Here is a 20,914-nt window from a genome sequence, read left to right on the forward strand (position 1 = left end):
GATGGGGATGAAATGGTGATGATTACAACACAACACCCAGTCCCCGAGCGGAGAAAATCTCCGACCCAGCCGGGAATCGAACCCGGGCTCTTAGGATTGATAGTCTGTCGCGCCGAACACTCAGCTACCGGGGGCGGACAAGGAACGCAGATACGAAGAACCGTCGATAAAAGGTGAAATGCTTCTGCTGATGGACGTCAGAAGGAAGTACAAAAATGTCTAGGGAAATTCAGGAATAAGGAAATATACGTCACTTACGAACGAAATAAATATGAAGTACAGAGAAGCTAAGGCAATATGGCTGCATTAAAATGTGAAGAGATCGAAAAAGAAATGATTGTGCGGAGAACGGACTCAGCGTACAGGGACATCAAAACAACCTTCGGTCAAATTCAAAGTGAGGATGGCAACATTAAGAGATCGGTGGGAATTCTACAGTTAACTTTAGAGGAGAGAGTGGGTAGGTGGAAGCAGTACATCCAATGCCGCTATGACGGGAAAGACTTTTCTGGAAGAACTTTGGAAGACTGAAGATCAAGTAAGGCAGAAGGTATAGACCACATTCCATTGGAATTTCTAAAATCGCTTGGAGAGGTGGCAACAAAACGACTATTCACGTTGATATGTGGATTGTATGTGAGGCGATTCACCAGCAGACTTTCGGAGAAATATCATCCACACAATTCCGAAGACAGCAAGAGCCGACAAGTGTAATAATAACCGCACAACCAGCTTAACAATTCGTGCATCGAACCTGCTGATAAGAATAATACGCAGAAGAATGTAAAAGAAAACTGCGGATATGTTAGATGAAGATCAGTCTGGTTTTAGGAAAGATAAAGGCACTGGAGAGACATTTCTGACGTTTCGATTGGAAATCAAGACACGTTTAAAGGATCTGTAGACCTGGAAAAGGGTTCGACAATGTAAAATGGTGAAAGATGTCCGAAATTCTGAGAAAAATAGGGAACAGCTATAGGGAAACGAAGGTAATAAACAGTTGTGTATGTACAAAAACCGAGAGAGCACAATAAGACTGGAAGACCAAGAACGGAGTGTTCGGATGAAAAAGGGTGTAAGACCGGGATGCAGTCTTTCGCCCCTACTGTTCAATCCACACATCGAAGAACCACTGTGGACAAAAAAGGAAAGCTTCAATAGTAGGTTAAAATTCAGGGTGAAGGGATATCAGTGATGAGATTCGCTGACGACATTACTATCCTCAGCGAAAGAGAAGACGAACTGTAGAGTGTGTTATGTGGAATGAACAGTTCAATGAGTACAGAAAGTGAGCTGTAAGTAAATCGAAGAAAGGCCGAGGTAATGAGACGTAACAGAAATGAGAACGGCGAGAAATTTTAACATACCAATGTGGATCACAAAGTATTTGAAGTTAGGGAATTCTGCTACTTGGGCAGCAAAATAACCTATGACGGATGGAGCAAGGAGGGCTTAAAGGCTGACTAGCCCTGATGAAAAAGGCATTTCCAACCACGAGACGTCTGCTAGTATCAACTATAGGCCTTCATATGAGGAAGAAATTTTTGAGCGTGTTTGATTGGTGCACGGCATTGTGTGGTAGTGAGACATGGAGTGTGGGAAAACAAGAACATAAGAGAACCGAAGACTTTGGAATGTGGTGCTACAGAAGAATGTTGAAAATTAAGTGGACTGATAAGGTAAGGAATGAGAAGGTTATCCGCAGAATTGGCGAGGAAGGAAAACTATGGAAAACACTGAAAATAATAACAGACAGGATGGGAGGACATCAGTTAAGGCATCAGGGCATAACATCCGTTGTAGCAGAGGGAGCTATAGAGGGTAAAAACAGTAGAGGAAGAGATAGATCGGAATACATCGAGCAAATAATTGGTGACATAAGTTGCAACTGCTACTCTGACATGAAGAGGTTGTCGCAGGAGAGGAATTCGTGTCGGGCAGCATCAAATCAGTCACAACACTGATGACTTATAATAAATAAATGAAAATGTAAAAAATAATAAGAAAAACCTCTGAGAAACAGAGCTCATCCAGCGCTCTATGTTACGCTTTTTTACACATCTGGCTTTTGTGTCGTCTCAAAGTCTGTGCATTAAACTATCATATCCTGTTGGTAAATGATTCCATTGTTCCATTCACCTTTTATATTAAGACTATTTAGTTCCTGCCTAAAAATGCAAGTAATGTTGTGTTTGTTGTGTTTCCTATACATCTGTTATAAATCTGCTGCTAACTCACGGACTATGGATACTTTACTGCGTCCGTGATACGAGATGAAGGTTCCGCTTCCCCCCGTGATACGTAACTTGGCCATTTGCAAGCATGTTTTATCTGACCAGCAACTTAACGTGGCCGTGGCTAAGACATCGTCTATAGACACATTATCATGCTCTGTTGTTTTTCCTAGAGAGGAGAGTCGTTAGATTTGCGGCTGAAGGATCAATGAATGGTGAAGGAGCACTATTTAGTGTCACACAAACCACACTGAGGCTGTTGCGTTAGCTGTTCGTTAAGAATAAAACAATTACACTTAATTCCCGTCCCTAATCATTAAACAACGACACTCTGAATAACCTTCTGCCGGCTGTTTGACCGTACTCTCTACAAGTACTACATGTTGCTGGTACAAATGCATCACTGTGTCCCGTTAAATTACAGATTTTGCAAAGAACCTGAACAGCATAGTTTTTCCGACTGTTGCCTTAAACTGCGAGTAAATCCTCCAGTTATCCTGGTCTACACAAGCTCACTTCAAAGCCTTTTAGTCCCAATCTGGACATAGCAAAGAATAAAATTTCTCTTTTGACAGCAAATAAGAAATTCTTGTCTTTGATTCACCCTCAGTAACAGTTGCTGATGTTGGTGTGCCGGATCGTTGGAGACACCTCTTACTGGCACTGGACTGGGACATTTCAGTACAGAAACTGGGAGCGACCGTCCTTTGCTAAGATGGAAATTCTTACCAGTTCGTCAGGATGCAGATCGAGGACCTATGTGGCTTCGTTAGACGAAATAAAACAATATTAATGATTATTGAGGGAAATACAAGTTGTTGATGCTTCTTCTGCGCTGACTGACGACTTCGAGATCGAGAGAAGAATTCAGTAGCGGACACACGGGTTTCAAGTACGCTGGATCAGCTTGAAGTGGAGGCCGTCGACTCGCTGATGCGGCGGTTTTGACGACCGCTAGAGTGGAAACCAAGCCCCGTCAGTAGCTCTGCTTCGGGAGACGGCCGTGACCAAGACGCGTGTGATTTGGAGTGTTCTCGATCCCCCCCCCCCCCCCCCCCCAAGATCACTGCTCGCGTAGTCCCCAAGATGGACCGCGATGTTGGATGCCATGTAGTCGCTGGAGTTTTAGGACAGCTCCCGCCCTGGAGGGGTGTTCATCGACCTTGAGTCTACCCACCAGTGCTGGATGCTGTGCTGACGTCAGTACTGGATGTAGGATTCAATCAGCCGTGGCATCGTTTCGCTGATAGACTCGTCGGTCAGCGTGTGCGAGATCAACATTGGAACAGTGTCACGCACGAGATGTCACCACACCACAGTGAGAGAATCGAGTGTGAACGACATGAACGCTGTCAATCCTACCGATTGAGTGCGAAAACCTAGTTGGGGTGCCGTATATGTTGCCGAAAAGAGTCTGCTCTACAGTGTCATTGATAATGACCGATTTGATTCAGCGTGAAATGTGTTCGCAGACGCGGATACGGAAAACCTGCTGCTGTATAATGGAATGATGACAGTGAAAATTTTTGCCGTGTCTGGACTCTAACCTGGATTCCCCACTTGACGTTAGCGCTCGCCTTAGCATTAGGCTATCCGAGGATGCTTCAAGGTCTGATCGAAATTTCCATGCGTTGGGTTGTGGTTTGGTTGTTTTGGGAGATGAGACCAGATAGCGAGGTCATCGGTATCATCGGATTAGGAAAGGACGAGGAAGGAAGTCGGCCGTGCCCTTTCGGAGGAACCATCCCGGCATTTCCCTGGATCGATTTAGGTAAATCACGGAAAACCTAAATCAGGGTGGGCGGAGACTGGATTGAACCGTCGTCCTCCCGAATGCAAGTCCAGTGTGCTAGCCACTGTGCCACCTCGCTCGGTTTTCCATGTGACGTCAACCATGTGCCCACAACCTGCACTCTTACATCCATTATGTATATTCGCGTACGGAGAAGACATATTAACTGAAAGTTGCTGACTTGGTGTTGGCAAATAAATACGATATAGCACTGCCTCTGACTTTCGCGAATACGACGCAATGTTCCTCAGGACATGGTGTATGTCCGAAGGTACAGACACTGCAGCGACTACAGCCGTTATCAAATACATGAAATGCATTCGCAGTTGCGATTACGGACAACCATCAACTGTGTAATGGAATAACAACAGTGAAATTGTGCCGGGCTGGGACTCGAACGCAGATTTCCAGCTTCATCGCTGGCTGTCACGCCCTTAGACTATCCGAGCTCACCACAGGGTAACACTCGGCAAGTGACTTTCAACTAACATGTCTCCCCTGTACGAGAATATACGTGCTCGACTACCCTAACTGTAGGGCGACCGCTCGCGATGAGCAGGAAATACGTGTTCGAGACCCGGTCCGGTACAGATTTTCACTGTCGTTGTTCCATTATACAGCAGATGGTGGTCAATATTCACAACTGTGAATAGCTTTCATGTATTTTATAATGGCTCTAGTCGCTGCGGTGCCTTTTTCTTCGGACGTGTATACATGTCCGAAGGAACTATGGATCTTATTTCTGAAGAACAGAGGCATTGCATTATTGAACTGATTCTGCTCTTCTCGTGTCGTCAGTGGTCTACAGTTTCGCTACTTAGCTTAACGAATCTGTTGCAGATTCTTTACTCCTTAGTGAAAATCTCACCAATCGTTACTGCGTCCTACCCAGTGTCTCTTGCGTAACATTGTGGAAGTAACGAAGGCTGTTCTATCTGCACTATTCTAATCACTTTCCTCTGAGTTGCTCGAAGTCTCTCTTTAGAACTGCAATCCAGTAAGAATGTTGAAACGCTTATGCTTCTCGACTGAAGGCTCTTTCGCGTGGATAACACCGGCTGTTTTGCACTCACACAAACTTTACTCGACCGTTCACTTACTTATATGGTAGAGTACCAGAAGCTTGCAACTACTCGTATTAAGAATGAAAGAACATTGGAAAATGATGAAATAAATTCAGGTAAGGATAAAATCTGGAATAAAATATGCTGATAATAAAAAAACTGGGCCATAGACTATCAAAACTAGAAGTAGGATAAGAAACTAGAAAAATGCAAAAAAATTGGGAAAAAACTTCTTCAAATGTAGGAAATGTACTGAAATGTATTATAACATAAAAAATACTTACATATTCAAATGGCGGCGGAGAATGATTGTTTACATGTATTGAATCATGATAGATTAGGCAAATATATCTTCAAATTCCTCATGTAAGCATAAGTAAAGAAAAATCTGGATATCGAGAGATAATGAAAGAATTTCTCAGAAATTTTGATTTTAAAAGTAGAAGCAGTAAATAGACACAATTTTAGAATAAAAGTGTTACTGCTGGGAAAATGTAAAATAGCTAAGCCGGATCACAAGTTAGCGTGGTGAAAACATGCTGGGCTAGGAATATCATCAGACAATAGCGTGGAGTCTTTATAGCAATTTGTATCTTGAACGAAAGATGTATATGTTACACCATAAATACCTTTTTGTGATGTATTATATAAAGAACACCTTTTCACCAAGATAAATGCTGGTGCACAGAAATGTCGTTCCCAACGATGGATGAGCTTAGTCTTGCGACTAGTTCTGGAGAAACAGATTATTCTTTCAAGTATAGTGTAGTTAATTGCAGGTGTCTTCTTTCCCCATGGATTGTTGTATATGTCTATATATTCTGAACATCTTGCTCCAATTTCCACTTTGTCGTTATTGTAAGATGTTACGCTGGTAATGGACAGCCGTCATCCTTGTACAAGTTTTCGACATATTATTCCAAACCTCCCAGTTAGCCCTAGACTCAAGATTTAACAGTGTTCCAATATTAACTGGTTTACTTCTTATAAGTTCTGAATCGTTTCTCACCTTCTTCAGGCGTCAGTCTATCTTACAACGATTTTGTTTTCAATTCTTATGACATATCTCTTTGCCAAATAGCTTTTGAGTTGCTGATAACTTCGAGTGGCTGCCATTTTGTTATAGTTTTTCCTATAATGAGTGTATTATTTATTTCGCCAAAGCCGTCTACCTAATTACGAGGGTTGTACAGAAAGTAATCCACAGCAAATTTCTTTTCTCAGCCGAAAACAATGCTACGAATGCGAAACATTAGGTATGTATTATTTGTAGTCTCCTGAATGAGCACGCCAAGTTTCAGTAACTTCTGACAGATAGCGTAGCTGCAGGACAGTTTCAAAATGGCGTCTGTAGGTGATGTTAGTTACAAGCAACGTGCCGCATTGAATTTCTGATTGCAGAGAAAGAAACTGCTGCGAATATTCAAAAACGCTTGTGCAAAGTATATGGAGCCTGTACTGTCGATTGAAGTACAGTTATTCGCTGAGCATGGAGGGTAAGAGCATCAGAAGACGGTTCAGCGGAGTTCCACGATTTGCAACTGTCTGGGAGACCTTCCACGGCTGTCGGACCTGACATACTTCAGCGATCTGAAGTCATTCACGAGGGAAGACATATCACTACTCGTCATTTGGTGCTGCATCTCTCAATCAGCAAAGAAAGTGTGAATGCAGTTATCTGCACTCTTGGGTATTCAAAAGTGTATGCAATTTGTGTCCCACGGTGTCTAACGGTGGATCACAAATCGTACAGAAAAAAGCATTTGTCTTGATTTCTTCCAATGTTTTGAATCTGAGGGGAAGGCTTTCTTGTCCTGGATTGTGACAGGTAATGAAACTTGGGTTAACCATTTTGAGTTCGAAACAAAAAGATAGTTGATGGAACGGCGCCATTCCCACTCCCCACAGAAGAAAAAATTCCAAGCAACTGCTTCCGCCGTTAAGGTCATGATCACCGTGTTCTGAGACTGTGAAGATGTGATTCTCATTGATGTGATACCAAGAGGCGGTACTATTAATTCAGTAGCATATGCCAACATACTAACAAAACTCAAGACACACATGATAACGCTCGGCCCCCACAAGTCTGAGGACTGCTGAACACATCGCAAAACATGGTTGGACAGTGTTACCTCATCCACCCCGTAACCCTGACCTAGCCCCCTCAGAATTCCACTTGTTTGTGCCATTGAAGTATGCCATTAGTGGAAAACATTTTGAGGACGGTAAGGAGGTGATTCATACAGTGAAGCACTGGCTCCGTCGCGAGGACAAGGATCTTTACCGACAGGCCGTACACGCCATTGTTTCGCGCTGGAGGAAGACCATAGAACGGGACGGAGATTACGTGGAAAAATAGAGTATTCAGATAAAACACCATTCATTCGTGTGTATCGTTCTAAATTATGTTCAATAAAGAACTGTTGAAGAAAAAAATGCTGTGCATTGCTTTCTGGGTAACCCCCATATTTTTTAGGTTACTCGCAGTGCTTTAGTTTCTATCTTTCTTACAGTTTTCTGAAATCCCTTCCTCCAACACAGACAACATTAACACAACTTTTGTCAATATGTGTATTACCAAAGAGATAATTCGATTCGTGACAAATGGAGTCAGTTACAAGTTGCCTATCTAACACCTTCCGGGGCCAACAAAAACTTGATTAGTTTTCCACATAATTACTGAGCGTATTTAAAAAGCTATCATATTCTACTCATTAAGATGTATAGCCGTATGTCAACACAGTAAGACAGAAACTCTGCATGGCAGCGTAAGTCAGGGCGTTTAAATTACCCAGACTATATTCTGCCAGTATTCGAGAATAGCGCGCTTACCGACTTCCAACAAGCTTTGCCGATAATTTCAAACCATTCCGAAACTTTTTCTCACTGACACCCCCAAAAAACTATAAAAGAATTATATTATCAATTCCATGCACGATACTTCAGCATTGTGAGTGACGTTTTAATTTATTAAATCTTAACTACTAACTCCATTCCTAACACTTAATTCAAGGTGTATCCATATATATATATATATATATCACTGAATGTACCTGAAAATGATATTGTTGTACGACTCATAGTTCAGGAGATACGATATTATTAATATTAAGAAGCGTGAAAACCTGGCTTCTTCTTAAACCTCAGCCGGAAGTACTCTGATTATATTCATCCAATGTTTTATAAAAACTGCACGTAGCGCCATCCAACAAACTTAAAACGTGATTACAGATCTTTTTTCCAAGGAAATTTAAACTTAATTCAAGGATTTTATGAACTTTCTTTTGCTTATTCGCTCAGTGTCAAAAAATTAACACATTAAGTCATTTGTAAATTAATAAGAAGTTTGAGGCTGTTTTAGACATGGCAGTTCGATTCTTTACACAAAAGTGAGTTTACTGGACAAAACTAAGTACAACTTCCATTTAACAGAGTGGAACAATTATTTGTACACCTACATCATGACCGAAAAATATTGCAATACAAAAGAATTGAATCAGTTTTCATTTCTGCTCCGGCTGTAAGTGTTGTGACTTGGCAAGACAGCCAAGCCACTAGGACAGGAAGCCGAAAGGCACGCGTTTAAGCTCACGCAGGCTGGCGTGAGGTCTGGAGCAGGTAAAGTAATTATACTAGCAAGAAAAGTACGTAGCCGCTGGAATACTTAACTTTAATCCATAATTGGTGAACATCGGTCTGACGGTACATGCATCACAAGATAAATAGCAATTGATAATGGCGCGATGCTAGGTCGTAGCAAATGACGTAGCTGAAGGCTATGCTAACTATCGTCTCGGCAAATGAGAGCGTAATTTGTCAGTGAACCATCGCTAGCAAAGTCGGCTGTACAACTGGGGCGAGTGCTAGGAAGTCTCTCTAGACCTGCCGTGTCGCGGCGCTCGGTCTGCAATCACTGACAGTGGCGACACGCGGGTTCGACGTATACTATCGGACCGCGGCCGATTTAAAGGCTACCACCTAGCAAGTGTGGTGTCTGGCGGTGACACCACAGTAACAGACTTCCGAATTCGATACTTTGGATCATTTAGCTGAAGTCTCAAAGGCAGCGGGATAGCGATATGCATATATACAAATGGCGGTATTAAGTATACCCAAAGTGTACAAGGGCAGTACATTGTCAAGGCTGTCGTTTGTACTCTGGTGATTCGTGTGAAAATGTTTCTGACATGATTATGGTCGGACGATAGGAATTAACAGACTTTAAACGCGAAACGGTAGTTGGAGCAAGACGCAAGGGACATTCCATTTCTGATATCGTTAGGGAATTCAATATTCCGAGATCAGCAGTGAGAATAGTGTTCCGTGAATACAAAATTTGATGCTTACCTCACACCACGCACAACGCAATGGCCGATTGCCTTCACTCATGGACCGAGAGCAGCTGTTTTTGCATACAGTTGCAGTGCACTCAGGCAAGCAACACTGCTTGAAATAATCGCCGAAATCTATGTGGCACGTACGACGAGCCTATCCGTTAGGACTGTGCGGTAAAATTTGGCGTTAGTGGCCTATGGCAGCGGACGATCGACGCGAGTGCCTTTGCTAACAGCACGACATCCCCTGCAGCGCCTCTCGTGGGCTCGTGACCATGTCGTTTGGACCCTAGACGACTGGTAAACCGTGGCCTTGTAAGATGACCCCCGGTTTCATTGGTAGGAACTAATCGCATGATTCGGTGTGGTGCAGCCCGTGAAGTCATGGACTCAGGCGGTGAACAAGGCACTGTGCAAGCTCGTGGGGGTTCCATAATGGTGCGAGCTGTCTTTACATGGAATGGATTGGGTCCTCTCTGTACGTTCCGCAAGTGGGAGACTATTTGCAGCCATTCATGGTCGTCATGTTCCCAAAGTACTAAGCAACTTCTATGGACGACGATTCGCAATGTCATCGGGGCACAGCTGTTCGCGACTTGATTGGTGAACATTGTGGACTGTTCAAGCGAACAGTTTGGCTCAGCATGAATCCCACCGGAAATTTACGGAGCGTAATAGAGAGGTCAGTTAGTGCACAAAATTCTTCACCGGCAACGCTTTCGCTATTGTGGCCTGCTATAGGGGCAACAAGGCTAAGTATTTCTTCTGGGTACTTCCAACGAATTGTTCACTGCATGTCACATCGAGGTGTCGTACTATGGCGGTCCCGACACGATGTTCTGAGGCATCAAAGAAATGGTTCTAAGTACTATGGGACCTATAATCTAAGGTCATCAGTCCCCTACACTTAGAACTACTTAAACATAACTGACCTAAAGACATCAAACACATTCATGCCCGAGGCAGGATTCGAACCTGCGACTGTAGCAGCCGCGCGTAGGAGGTATCCCACGACTTTTGTCATCTCATTGTAATGTAAGAATATTTAGCATATGGCAGCCCTTCAACAACTGTCATAGACTAATATATTGAAAAATCCGCCTCAGTTGCGACAATTTTCAGGTCTTGACCCAGGTTTCGGCTGGGATAATCTAGCCTTCTTCAGAAACATAAAATTACTATAAGCTGCCAGAGTAAGGCACAGTCAACATTACTCATTGTAATGTATGCATTGATAATAATCATCCAAAATCCAAACGTCATACGCATAACAGAATATAGGGAGCCCATTTACAAACGGAAGACGTTAATGAACTGTATATGATGCATACAAATTAGTTAAAAAATTGATTTCCGAAGATAGGTAAGAATCTGATTTTTTCCTGAATAGCTAAGAAATAGTTGCACTAAATAACAAGCCGGAAAGTGAATTCATTTCTTTTCTAGATGTTATTTGTGCAACTGAAAGAATAAAGTGAATTACTTATTGAAATATTGTCTTGGAATATGGAAAACAAAAATTACTGGACATTTGGGATACAGAAGATGAGGAATTACTAAGAACTTGAAAACCCTTGAAAGGAAGATCAGACCCAGAAATGCACCACGCTTACGACCATAATAAAAATGGAATGATAATATAACATGTTCATCGTCTCTGAAAAAGTAGGTTATCTTTCGTTGTCTGTTTTTACCTAGCAACATTACCTGCGCAGACGGTCATAGTACCGTATTTTTCTAAGAAATGGCAGTAATTTAGTGCAGGGCAACCTAAGTTAGTAAATTAAGTTTTCAGGCGCTGTATCTAGCGAATTGTCAGCTACATCACATGTAAGCGCATTATGTTGTTTTTGTTGTTGAGAAACACACTATTATATAATGTAATTTGTAGAGCCTCGACTAATTTGAAATGGCTAGTTGGGGTCGGACGAGCCGTGAGGAAATCCCCGTACGTGTAGACCCGCTGACCCTGAAGAGCAGATGTCCAGGCGTGATGTTTGCAGCAATAATGCCACATTCGTGTTGCCAGATGCTTGTGTGTACCACGTTCACGATGTTCAACTCAGAGGAGAGGTGACGAAACGTTGTTACTCCTGATTAACTGGCCTCTTCCATACTGTCGTATAGGCCATTTTAGTCCTAGTATCATACAAAGAATTAGTACTGTTTTTAAAATCTGACAGACTACGTAAAGAACTGCTTGTAACGTGAGGCATTTGTTATAATGTTTGCTTGTTCAGAGAGTGATGCGCAAGATTCTACGGCGTGTAAATTGCATACGAACCATTTTGTCGGTAAACTGTGACTTATCGAATTTATTTGATGTCATTTGGCGATACGTATGTGCGAGAAAGTACTACAGGATTCTGGAATTAATTCTCGCCGTTTGTTGGACAAGTAACATATGTTTATTTTAATGAAATGGTACAAGCTAATTTATTGAAGGTAGTGTCACTCAGTAGCTATAATCTCTCCCTACCTTCGGGTAACAAATGGATTCCGCAATAAAAAACTTCAGGTTCTTTTGAGGTTAGTTGCTCATAGAGCCAGTTTTCGAGATCGTTAAAAGATTTGAAGTGGTTTTCAGGAAGGTCATGGTATATGGCCCGAAACAAATGGTAATAGGAAACGATCGATGTCTAGTGTTTTCATAATGGCCATGCCTTATGGACCGAATCAAATGTGATTCTGGTTCAAGTGGTTCCAAGCACTATGGGACTTTACTTCTGAGGTCATTAGCCCCCTAGACTTAGAACTACTTAAACCTAACTAACCTAAGAACATCACACACATCCATGCCCGAGGCAGGATTCGAACCTGCGACCGTAGGAGCAGGACGCTTCCGGACTGAAGCGCTTAGAACCGCTCGGCCACAGCGGCCAGCGAATCTGGTGATATGGTGGGTGGAATAAGACATCACAGCAAAGTCCCTTCAAGGTTTCCTTCACTCGGCTTGCAAGACGTAGTTTGGCAGCTTCGTCAAGCAGAATGACTTTATTACGTTTCTTAGCATACTGCCAGCGGTTGCCTTTTAAGTGCGCGATTCAAACAGTATACTTTTGTTTCGTAACGTTCAACATTCACCGGTTGTCTGGGTAGCATCGGTTCATGTACACCACACACACCAGCACGCATTTTGTCACTCACTGGTAAATCGGTGACTTTGAATTGGGGAAACCGATATCTGCACTTCGTTTCTGACAGAGTATGTTCTCCTTACGCTCCCACTACCAGACGATGATATTCCGCAGCAACTTTCTTGACATGAGAGCAAATGAGTAAAACGTTCCGCAGTTGCTGTTTTATAGGTGGAAAACATGATCCTTCATCTCCACTCGGAAGTGACACACAGATCTGAGAACGTAATACTTCTACTATTAATTAGGTCTCGTATTAACAGCCAAAATGCTGCTCTAGCACAATTACTGATTCATTTCGTCAAAAGCGAGAATTAAATCAGTTTCGCAATATCTTGCGGCCCTGGGTATCAAGACCCTAGGGCTTTTTCATGTCACTATGACCACAACAGTCATTTCGAAACCATGTCCAATCAGGCCTCAGGCAAGCCTCACGGATTATATAATAAATTTCATCATATTTTTTCAGTTAAAACCAAAATTCGATAGCATGCTATTGCCTGATGGCACGCTGCATACTGAGTCTCAACGGCAAGTTCAAGCGGAGTCTACACAACGAATACAGGAGGCTTTGAGATACCTGAACTGAGTCCACTAGCTCACGTTACATCCTTCCATCACAGAACCCATCCGTACAAACTAACATCTGTCTTTTTGTGTTGGCTGAGAAATCAAACTCGACAATTATGGATCACCCTCTGTTAAAAACGAAAGTAGAATTAGCCATATTTCGAAATTTACACTGTTATTGTCAAGCAGTGTCCATCATTTTACTATCGTATGACGATGTGTTTGTGTTTCTGTCGCAGGAAGACCGTCACGAAGGGCTCTGACGACACGCTGTGCCTTACTCGTATTCGTGGTCATAGGTAGCCTGTTGTTCGTTGGAGGAATGTTTTTCAAGTTCGTCTCTAGCTCCACAGGTGAGGTACACCGTTATGGCTATGTAGCAGCAAACGTTGATCATAAATATTTTTAGTGTTGTTTTTGTACTTTTTGTTACATTTCAGTAAATATCTCGTTTCATACGTATTAACTGAAATTTCAGGTACTGCAGAATTAATTTTTAAGTTCTTCGTTATGGTTCTTCCTTCATTTCTTAATAATACTAAGAAACTGGAATAGCAATGCCTTCAATTGGTTTTATCGAAGCTAAATTCCGTGCTCAGCAAATCTCAAATATTATCGGAAGTATTTAAAAATTACATCTTATAAACATCTACTGCAAAATAAAACCTGGATATGGGAGAATATATTCACTGGCTTGTATAATTGAGTAGAACGTCAGTGCACGAAGGAGTATTCATTCAAATATTTTACTCGGTACGCATTCTTTAAAGATCCTGAGGCATCAGTTTACAATTCGTATGTTGCTTTACGATGTTGGTGCATGATAGCATTCAATCTAACTTCAGGAACTGATCGCAATAATTTCCCATTGCAATGTGAGTAAATTCTTGCTTTGAATAGAATCCTCTTTGCCTTTAGGACATGTCATTGTATGAAATTTAATGGCCAGTATAAAACAAAATCCATATGACGAAACTACATTCCTTTCTAGTTATTTGTAATACCCATTTACTTTTAGAAAGACGCACAGACTAAAACTGGAAAGTATTTGATTCTGGCTGCGAAAGTCTACACGCTTAAAATTGTTTTTCGTCCTACAGTGATCTTATAGCCCTTATAAGCCGGCTTGGATACTTCCTTTTTCTTTATATCCTTCATAATAAAAGTGTTCTTTATTTCGGTGTGGAAATGCCATTTATACATAAACGTCGACTCTTAAAACCAGCTTGTTCCACAGAAAATAAGAGGTTTGCAATAGTTTTTAATCTTTAATTTAAACCTTGCACATGATTCGTATTAGTTACTTCCTATGTAATTAGTAATCTCTGGACCAACAAATTTCTTAAAACTAGATACTTCTTTTTCCTGAACCATTACTTGATATTTTTCAATTCCTCTAACAAAAGATATGGAATTTCAAAAGCAATTGACAGAGTAATGTCATTGTAAAATGTGAATTTTCGTCGTGTGTACTAAATCTTTGTTTTTTTTTTTTTTATTTTGCTAAATTACGATATCTGGAAATCCACCGCTACGTCTAGTAATTTAGTGAATCTTGTCTGTTGACAGAAAACATAGAAACACTGGTTATTATCTTACGCTTCAAGGATATTACACTAAGGCATCATTTCGTGACGATGTTAGCGTTGTTCATTTTATTCAAAAAACGATTACTATGAATCTTAATATTCCTTTCCTGTGTTTCATTTTGACAAGTTTCTGGTCTTTTAGTATTCTGCTTATTTTTATGTGGTCGTATTTCGATTTATGTTCCTAACCCAAGAATGTAGTCATGAATTTAATATTCAGCAGTGGGAACATCACTATATTTAACATAGGTCCACTTCTCTTCCCTTCTTCCTGCGCTGCCTCCCTCCCCGGTGGTTGCCTGATACGGAAGAGTCGCCAGTACATAGCAGACAAATCGGTTGCGCTTAACAGACAATTCCAACATGCTGCTGATTGTTCAAGGTGGCTAGCTACACGAAGTCGTGAACCTCTGCTACATACCTCGTCAAAGTTACTTTTTACCTGGCCTCACGCCAGAAGACCAGTGACGTGAAATTGTCGACGATCACCTGGCTAGTAACTGAATCACAACCTACTCCTACGTTTTCTATCGAGAAGCCTCCATTACTGAGGGAGATGGCCTCAAAGAAAAGACATTTTTTGTACAGTCAAATGACTACTTGCTGGAACGGGTTAGGCATCCTGGAGCGCTTTGTAGCCCGATGATCAGACCATGTTTTCACTATGACATGGAAACACATGACGCTTGAAAATTGATGGAGGTCTTCTGAAGTGCATTTTATTGTACAGCTTAAAGCAGAGAAACTGAGGTGGGCGTGAAAGAGTCATTGAGGAACCAGTAAGAGATGCGAATCATGAACTGTTAGTAACAGCTTTAATTACTGACGTGAAAGCAAATTACTGCTGGTGAACGGAACGCGAATGAGAAGCGCTGGTGGCTCAGTGGATGTTGAAAAAAGGAAACCGAAGGATTAATGGTTCACAGTTGCTACAAATTTCTAAAAGGAAGTGATTTTTCTTAGTAGAGCGTCTCATATTTCGAAACAAAGACTCCAATAGTTACGCTAACGTATTTTAATGTGTTATGTATCCTGACGCAGTGACGAAAATAACATAAGGGTTGCACTTTTTCCATTTTACATACAGACTTCACTTCAGAGGTAGATGTACCTCTACCTACTACTTTTTTGCGAGAATCTTATTAGTTACCTCATGGAGCGTTGCTCTCCCTTGCACAGACGTGTGGAATAAAATATACTGTAAACGTAACAGTGGTGTGGTTTGATAGTGTCCAAGGGACTGAAATTAGCTAATTGACCAATAATGGAAGAAAGTGTTTCAAAATAAACGAATTGCCTATGCAAGTAAATGAGATCGTCAATCCTTGCCTTTTAGTTTCGTTGGAATTATTCAGCTATTCACTTTTAATGTCTAAATCGTTGCATTCATTTTCAGTATCATCACCCATTGGTTGTCTATGCGTCCTGACGACAGACATCGAGTAAAGATAGTAAGGCGAGGCCAGATCCTACGACTTACTGTCAGTTCCTCAGGGAAGTGTGTATCATAATGTTAAACGTAACTTCCGCAACGACATCTCTGGCAGTGGTCTCGAATCTGTAATCAAACACAGTGTATTGACAACAGTGTGAGAGTTGAATGTTGTGGTTCGTCGGTTGCAGCTTAAAATTAATGCAAAATCTCTGAAGCGTCACGAGGCAGTGTTCCTTGTAAATCATCCAAAGGGGCCTAAGCTTTCATATGGAGCTGCTGCTAAAATTCTTAGAAAGTCACAGACATTCGTTGCGACGTGCATCAAACGATAAGTAGAGTTTGGAAACTTGGTTGATTTACCTGAGAGAGGTCTCAGGTTATAATCGATAATGATGGCTATTGAATTATTAATATGAGGTAATTGTGGAATTAGTAATAACATGTGTTTTCATGTAAATATATATTTACAATACTGTCCTTCATTTCATACGGATAACGGCGTACAGCTTCTTGTGGGACTGACTGTACTTATCTCCTCGAGCTTCGCCATACTAGTCCCAGCACTTGGAAGTAATTCATGAGTGTAAAGGACGCAGTGGACACCTCTACGCTTCTAAAATTCTTTTTTTTTTTTAATCGATAGTCATTTGCTTTCCTAACGATGACGGTGACAGATATCGTCGAGAATTGAAACGACAACTCTGCGGGAAAATGTTTACTACAGTGCTGTAGCTAATAGCCTTGTTTTATTTGACAACTAACGGCACTTGTGCAATGCCGTCAATATGCCGCAAGTATCAACCACCACCATAACACGGGTCTGTATAATTACGAAAGCATTATGTCGGAGCTAACTGAATTCGAACGTGGGTAAATTCTTGGTGCTTGTAAGGTGGGTGATTCCATAATGAAGTAACCCAAAGTGATTCTTGTTTCAAAAGGGACCATATCGATGATTAATTCCGGATACACAATGATGATGATTTGACGTGAGAGGCGCTCAACATCAAGGTCATCAGCGCCCCGACGAAAAGTCAGCATGCCTATCTTATGGGTGGGGACGAAGACTGCCCCCTCATGCGTAGCAGTTTATAATGTATTAAAGTCTGACTTCCTTCCCCACCAATTTAGGGATGAGGCCTGACAGCTCACAAAATTTCTCCGCTCTTGTAACACTGGAATCAGTATCTAGGAGGATGGTGGGAAGATCTCCATCGAGACTGAGTGCTGCCCCAATATTGGTAAATAGGACACACGTTGGCAAAATACGATGAACCTAAAGTGGCACACCACAAACTTCACAGAGTGGTGTGTTGAAGGGATATGTCCGACGTGCAGCCTGGTAAGCAAAACCTATTTCCTGCAGTGAGGCAAATAAGAATTCCACCTTGCCTGTGTGGTCGACTTGAGCGGCCGCAGTTTGTTTTCTGTCACATGCAACCATTCAGTCTCCCACTGACGCATGATGCGTCTGTCTGAAAATGAGATGATGACTTGCAGCGGAATGGGACATTGATAGACAGCAACATCCCGACATGCTACCTTGGCGGTTTTGTCGGCCAGTCGTTTCGCTACATCCCGCTGTGGCCAGGTACCCCGCAAAAGATTACCTCCTTGCCACGGTGCGGGAGCCGCAGTAAGGAGTCATGGATGAGCTGAATCAGCTGGCCTCTTGGATACTTTTAGTGAAGTGCTCGCAGTGCGCTAAGAGAGTCGGAACAGACAAGAAAGCTTCCACGGTGATGTCTGTGAATCCTCGTCAGTGCCATCAGAATGCCATATAATTGTGCATCATTGTTTGTAAATTGTTCCAGAAGAGGTATTGTAAAAGCCATATCAGGAAAAACAGCAGAACAACCGGAACATTCTCTTGCCGTGATCCATCTCTATAAGCAACGATAAAACTGTGGTACATAGTACTTAGAAGAGTAGAAATTTTCTTGTACTGTGTCGAGTTTAAAATCACTTTGGGCCTCTGAAGACACCAAGGCGGTAATACGTTCCATCCCTGGCTGTGTATTTTGATGCATGATAGATCCAGATCCTTGAGACACTCTGTAGCACATATACCAAATGGCTTGGTCGCGAAGGGCTGATTTCTATACAGCCGTTCAGTGCCAATGAATGAGGTGACTGGTCCCGGCGGAGGTTCGAGTCCACCCTCGGGCATGGGGGTGTGTGTTGTTCTTTAGGATAATTTAGGTTCAATAGTGTATAAGCTTAGTGACTGATGACGTTAGCAGTTAAGTCCCATAAGATTTCACACACATTTGAACATTTTTGAACTGAGGTGACCCAGAGGTTTTCAGTGCAGTGCTTGTCGAGCCTAAAGCATACGTCGCCGAATGCATCGTGGTGGTTCACAGTCTCTGCACACACGCTGGGGGCTAAGAAGGTCCGAAAGGCCACAGTCAATATCTGAAAGCCCTCATGGTGGACAGCGTCTAACATTCTTAAGTAGGAAGTATGAGCTGGTGCACAGACCAAGCTGCCATAATCTAAAGGAGATCGGGCTAATGCCCCGTCAAACTGTAGGAGGCGGGACCTTTTAGCTCCCCACCTTTTTCCGCTAAGGCTTTTCAAAATATTCAATGACTGGGATCCCTTTGTTCGCATGTCTTTCAGGTGTGGGAGCCATGTCAGTTTCGAGTCAAATAACACACCCAAAAGACACACAGTTTCTCGAAAACGTTAAATATTGTCCCCCTTTGTGAGCACTGGTAGATTAAAACTTCGATGAGCACTTTTAAAATTAACACATGTAGTATTGTTTGGTGAGAACCGAAAAGCAGTTGCCCTGGCCCAGGTTTCCAGCCACCTAATGGTCAGTTGTAGCTCCCTCGTCGACGTTGTAAGATCAGAGGAAGAGTAGAAGATTGCAAAGTCATCCACAAACAAAGAGCATTTGATAGCGCTCCGACTTCGGAGGAAACGCCATTGATAACGATAGCAAACAATGTGACATTGAGGACACTGCCTTGGAGGGCCCCATTCTCTTGAACATAGCAGTCAGACATGGCATCGGCTACGCGATATCGAAAACGCCGGTCCTCAAGAAGGGATTGGATAGGAAGTGGCAAGCGTCCCCATCCATTAAGTTAGCAAAGGACGTTGTACGTCCTAGTAGTGATATATGCTTTTTCGAGGTCAAAAAACACACAAACCAAATCGCTTCAGCGCCGTCCCCACTAGAATCAGCTTGTCAAGGCTGGAACGGTAGCACCTGAAACCGCACTGGGAGCGACTCAAGTGACTTCGGCATTTGAGCAGCCAGACGAGATGGTGGTAGACCATGCGTTCAAGAGTCTAACCCATACAAGTGGTAAGAGCTACACTCTGTTAACTTTTAGGGCCACTACGGTCCTTGTCTAGTTGCCAGAATGAAATTACACTACTGGCCATTAACATTGATGCACCACGGAGATGACGTGTTACAGACGCGAAATTTAACCGACAGGACGAAGATGCTGTGATATGCAAATGATTAGCTATTCAGAGCATTCACACAAGGTTGGCGCCGGTGGCGACACCTAAAACGTGCTGACTTGAGGAAAGTTTCCAACCGATTTCTCATACACAAACAGCAGTTGACCGGCGTTGCCCGGTGAAACGTTGTTGTGATGTCTGGTGTAAGGAAGAGATATGCGTACCGTCAGGTTTCCCGACTTTGATAAAGGTCGGATTGTAGCCTATTGCGATTGCGGTTTATCGTATCGCGACGTTGCTGCTCGCGTTGGTCGAGATCCAATGACTCTTAGCAGAATTTGGAATCGCTGGGTTCAGGAGGGTAATACGGAACGTCGTGCTGGATCCCAACGGCCTCGTATCACTAGCAGTCGAGATGACAGGCATCTTATCCGCATGGCTATAACGGATCGTGAAGCCACGTCTCGATCCCTGAGTTAACAGATGGGGACGTTTGAAAGACAACAACCATCTGCACGAACAGTTCGACGACGTTTGCAGCAGCATGGACTATCAGACCATGGCTGCGGTTACCTTTGACGCTTCATCACATGGTGTACTCAACGACGAACCTGGGTGCACGAATGGCAAAACATCATTTTTTCGGATGAATCAAGGTTCTGTTTACGGCATCATGATGTGTTTGGCGACATCGCGGTGAACGCATATTGGAAGCGTGTATTCGTCATCGCCATACTGGCAAATCACCCGGCGTGATGGTATGGGGTGCCATTGGTTACACGTCGTGGTCACCTCTTGTTCGCATTGACGGCACTTTGAACAGTGGACGTTACATTTCAGATGTATTACGACCCGTGGCTCTACTCTTCATTCGATCCCTGCGAAACCCTACATTTCAGCAGGATAATGCAGGAATGCATGTTGCAGGTCCTGTACGGGCCTTTCTCGATACAGAAAATGTTCGACTGCTGCCCTGGCCAGCACATTTTCCAAATCTCTCACCAATTGAAAACGTCTGGTCAATGGTGGCCGAGCAACTGGCTCGTCACAATACGCCAGTCACTATTCTTGATGAACTGTGGTATCGTGTTGAAGCTGCATGGCCAGCTGTACCTGTATACGCCATCCAAGTTGTGTTTGACTCAATGCCCAGGCGTATCAAGGCTGATATTACGGCCAGAGGTGGTTGTTCTGGGTACTGATTTCCCAGGATCTATGCACCCAAATTGCATGAAAATGTAATCACATGTCAATTCTAGTATAATACATGTGTCCAGTGAATACCCGGTTATCATCTGCATTTCTTCTTGGTGCAGCAATTTTAATGGCCAGT

At 42.6% G+C, this 20,914-nt stretch overlaps 1 long non-coding RNA gene across 1 annotated transcript in view; it reads left to right on the forward strand.

Moving 5' to 3' along the window:
* LOC124545327 overlaps window positions 1–20,914 on the forward strand; it is a 46,457-nt gene that overhangs the window by 14,342 nt on the left and 11,201 nt on the right. Inside the window, exon 2 of the long non-coding RNA XR_006967603.1 lies at window positions 13,371–13,484. This is a non-coding gene — a long non-coding RNA (uncharacterized LOC124545327). The remainder of the gene's footprint in view (window positions 1–13,370; window positions 13,485–20,914) is intronic.

The sequence above is a fragment of the Schistocerca americana genome, chromosome 8 (assembly GCF_021461395.2).
Source record: "Schistocerca americana isolate TAMUIC-IGC-003095 chromosome 8, iqSchAmer2.1, whole genome shotgun sequence".
NCBI lineage: Eukaryota > Metazoa > Arthropoda > Insecta > Orthoptera > Acrididae > Schistocerca > Schistocerca americana.